The 4,918-nt window shown below is 44.1% G+C and overlaps 1 pseudogene; it reads right to left on the reverse strand.

Annotated features, from left to right (window-relative positions):
* Window positions 1–2,371: 2,371 nt before the first annotated feature.
* On the reverse strand, window positions 2,372–3,077 carry LOC123428149 (annotated as a pseudogene).
* Window positions 3,078–4,918: the final 1,841 nt, after the last annotated feature.

Genomic DNA, 4,918 nt, shown 5'->3' on the forward strand with positions numbered 1-4,918 from the left:
TGGGCCTTTTTCTTGTTGGGGTTCTTTTTGGGCCTTAGCTTATTTACAGCCACTTTTAATATATTTTTCGAATTTTTTTGTATCATTATAATTTGGGTCCTAGCCTTTTAGTGCCCAAATACATTTGATTCAGTTCAGTTTGGCCTTTTTCATTTTTTAATTCAGCAACATTTTTTTATGCTATTAATGGATCTATAAATAACAGCCCATACAACTTTCAAGCCCATACACATAAATCTGAAGCATCTCTAAATGACAACCCACACTACAAAATTTAAAGCATATTTCAAGATCTGATAATATAGCCAAAACCTGTAGCACAACCAAAATCAACTACCAAATCTGTAGCACAAGCTGATACAAAATTACACAACCAAGTGCACAAAATTTGTTACCAAACCAAGTGCTATCACAAAATCTGCTACCAAACCAAGTGCTATCACAAAATCTGCTATCAAGTATACAAACACGGCTACCAAATCTGTTTTGCTTGATGGGCGATGCTTGGTCAGAACTTCCGCAACAACTAAAAAAGAAGACTTTCGCTCTTCGCCTTCTTGTACAGGAGCAGTCATCTTCGCCTTCTTGTACATGACCCTTTCACAGAAGCAGATCAGAGGGGAGCAAACTACCTGCACAAACCGGATGCTCGAATCAGACCATGTGTGTTAGTTACACACATACACTACAAAGTACCCAGCACACATATAAAGATGCATATTATGATCATTCTGCCCTATAAAACCTGGACTTAACATAGATATCTTTGTAACATTACTTCATATGACAAAAAAACTACATGACCTGCACATATACTACTATCAATAGGAGTCAAGTTACCAGGAACTGAATTATAGGAACTGCTAGTGGTTCTACTGCAGCATAAATTGGCTAGGCATCATCACTTGCTAAAGCAAAAATTGGAAATGTTGTAATAATAACATACAAGACACATTTCCATAAGTCTGAATCCTTGTACAAACCTACTTCAAGTGATATTCCCATTGATCGGAGAGTTACTATGAAATTTCAGTCATCGTGTGTCCTATTATGTTAAGCCAGCTCGTGTCCTAGTAGGTTAAGTTTAGAATTCGAGTAGATTCCCTATTAGTGGAAGGTTTTGTTCGTGAATGACCTCTACCAGCACAGAATATAGAATTTCAGAAGTGGTCTACGCGTCTAGTGACGAGTTACTCGTACAATTACTAATTAGGTAAATGAACCCCGCTCTCAAAGTTGTACAAAAGTTTCAGAGCACAGCATCTAATTGATGGTTTCAGTATGATACAGAAGATATTCTCTGAGGTTTACACAAAGGAAAATGAATAAACATGACATTAACAGTTAGCTAACCTGATAAATAGAGTTCCTGCTATGTGCGTTTAATGAGATGTAATCTTGCTTACATGATTGAAAATGATCAAGCCACATCTGCATAATTGTGTAAACATGATCTTGTGAGTATCAGCATCAGCACAAATCTCATTGTGTATGATAACAAGATTAAATCTCAAAAGAATCACATGGTGAAAGTTTCAACAAGAGATGGTGCTTCCAGCGTGAGGAGGTCGACGAAACTGCGGAGGTGCTTACATTCATTATATTGGGATTCACAAGATCTTTCATGTTTAGAGCAAGGATATGCCTCTTGGCCGCAAGCACGGGCTCAAGGTTCTGGTTGGCTGAGGACAACGGAATCTGATCATAAGTCACATCAGTTGCGAGGAAGCGATCATCAGACAAACAGAGAAACACAAGAGTCAAACAAACACACTCGTGGAATAGGAGGGGAGACATGCTGACAGAAATGGTTCGAGTTGCACGCAGGAAAGACATGCTGACATATCTGAAAAAGGCAGAGAAGGAAGGTCAATGTACATTGGGAGAATTATTGAAGGAAGTGTGAAATCTTAGTAAACAATTAAGCAATATTAATAGGCGTCTCTGTCAAAACAAAGTTGAGAGTAACAAAAACTATGTGAATATCCTAACATCAATAACACTAACATCACATCACATCTCAAAGATAGCTGGAATGCGGAGAACATCTGTCTAAGCAGTTGCACCAAAACCCTTAATTACCACTGACTATGCTAGTTAGCTAGCTAGTTCAAAGTGCATTCACATATCACTTTTCCTAGCTTCAGTTCACTAGAGGCCATTGCCTTTCTCTAAGAAGAAGGATCAATGTGAAAACATTAAACTTTCAGTATGTAAGGCCTTAATGACATAATCATAAGCAGGAACCCACTGTGAACTTTCAGTATGAAACATTGACTCAATAGTGTGCATCAGCCTGGAATGAATATCTATCAGAAGAGTAGAAGTGTCTATAATACACCGTAAATTATACATACTGTATGTATCAGCATTATTTAGTTCTGAATGTTCTATCCAAGAAGAACCACACTGATGCAAATTTGAAATCCAGCAATTTCCTCTGCTGATCGGGAGGGTTCACAATGTGGTAGTACTTGATGGCCTGGTACTCCGAGTCGGGGATACCGAGGTGCTCGCTGTCGATGTCCATGAGCTTCATCTCGAAGTCGGCAATCTTATCCTGATCTGTCCATCCATCCATCCATCCAGATCGGGGTCACCGACGTAACCACAAGGAGCAAAGGGGAGAAAATAGATCGAGCGGGGGGGGGGGGGTCGCTTCCTTGACGACTCTAACATGAAGGTGACGGTGTCGGAGCCGTCGTCGGCCTTGATGGTGATGATGTCGTTGCTACCGGCGCAGCGGAGCATCGTGGCCATGTTGCCGAGGTTCATGCCCATGGAGAGGTTGCGGTCGCAGCGGTAGTGCTCGAAGCCCTCGGAGCGGAGGAGGAGGGCGACGAGCGTGACGTGAGAGGAGTCCATGGCCTGCAGCGAGAACCCGGGCCGGAGCAGTCGAAGTTGGCGTCCGTCACCAGCTCCATATTCAAGCAAGTAGTAGTACCATAGTAGGCTGCACACACATTCAAACAACTAGAGAAGCACAACATGAAAAAGTAAACTGTTGAGATCAGTGACTACAACTACTGAAACGAAGCGATTCAACCATCAGGAAAACGAAGCACAACTACTGCTTGCAAAACAGAAACAAAACCATGACCCATTTTTCTCAAAACAAATTCAGCAACCGCGATGAGATTAAGAGCCATCAAGCCCGATCGTGGAGCACGCGTCGAGAATGGTCAGCATCCATGTTCAAAAAATGAAATCAGATGGTCAGCATCCATGTTCAAAAACTAGCAAAACAAAAAATCAGCTGCTACCCGAACTTGTTTTGACTTGGTACTGATTAAACCACTTTTCAGTTTCTTCTTCACTTGGATTGCAGGATTGTAAATCTGCAGATATATTCTCTGTGAGAAAGACAGCTCAAGAGAATATGTCATTCAAATAAGAGGGGGAGTTGAAGGTTGTCTTAGTTGGCTTCACCTCACGTCTCACAGGCCCAAAATTTAACATGACTGTATGATTACAGTAATAAGGACTGAAACCTTTTAGTTGGTCAAAAACTGAAACACGACGGCAAGCGGCGCCATGAGAATTTACAACTAATAGCCAAATGCATTCTCAGAGGTTTTGGTATGCATAAATCTGTGAGACATCGAAATGGCGTACGAAACCATGCTAGGCGCATATCCGAATGGATACTGAGAGCTCCTGGTAACAACATGATTTGTTCTCATTTGCGCTCTCCTGTAATCACGCTGCATCAAAATGTCATCCTTAACTCCTTGATGCATGGAAACCAGTTGATAAATGAGCTACGATGTGTCAAAATAAATCTTATTTCATTTTTTGGTCATTTCTTGATGTATAGGAATCACAAATGAACATGCATATGCTGCTATGCTTGAACACGAGGAAACAAGATGGGCTCTAAAGTTTGTATTCCCAATTCCAAAACTACCACCACTCCCCAACGTATTGTACGCCTTGTCAAAGCCGAAGCAAAACGGAACTCGAATTCAGGCCGGTTCGATCCCCCGAGGCGGCAACGATGGGGAAATTAACAGTGGTTGCTTAGTGTAGTCTGCTTAGAGTTTTCATTTCACACTACATATTTTCACTGAGAATCTGCAACTGAATTGTTACTGCTATGGTAGGACGCTTTAGAGGTTTTGACGCTAGCTTAGAGGGGATGCATCCTACGTATCCCCCACCGACACTGAAATATTCAGACTGTACGAAAACAAAATCTGACAGGCCATAGACGACAGCACGAATTCGGCAGCAGCGACGGCAAAGCTAAAAATGGGGAGGAGCAAAATGCACATCGATGCCCTCGATCTTGACGGTGGACTACATCACCCCCTTGAGCTCACCTCCTTGTTGGCGGCCTTCATCGCGCTCATCTGGACAGACCAACAAAAATCAAGAAAAATGAACAACCGGACTGCAGACGAACTAAACTACAGCAATCAGCAGTGGGGAGGAGGAGGACTCCAGCGACTACATCGGCTTCCTCCCCCCCTCGCAGACGAGGAGAGGACAGGAAGTCACGAGAAGGGGTTTGGCGCACCGGGGAAGAACTTGCCGACGATGCGGATGACGGCCCGGTCGGATCTGTCCGCGCCCTGCACGCAGATGACCCGGAGCTCCTTGAGGTCGGAGAAGTCGTCGCCGAGTTATAGGACACAGTCCTGCCACTCCTCGTGGTCGGCGGGGGAGGTGACGAGTGCCGCGCCGGCGTCCACAATGAAGAGCCTGAAGCGAGCGCCATGGCCGCCCTTCCTGCTGCAGACTGCCCGCAAGCCCGGCGGCGTGCGTGTGTGCTGGGAGTGTGGGAGCCGCAGCGGGTGCGGTGCGAAGGGAGGTGGCGGCGGCTATCTGGAAGGGGAGGTTCGCGAGGACGCGTTGTGGGGATGGGATCTGAGCTAGGGTTTGTGCGGGTGGGGTATCTCTTTTTCATTTTTTTTAT

This window comes from Hordeum vulgare, chromosome 2H (assembly GCF_904849725.1).
Source record: "Hordeum vulgare subsp. vulgare chromosome 2H, MorexV3_pseudomolecules_assembly, whole genome shotgun sequence".
Classification (NCBI taxonomy): Eukaryota; Viridiplantae; Streptophyta; class Magnoliopsida; order Poales; family Poaceae; genus Hordeum; species Hordeum vulgare.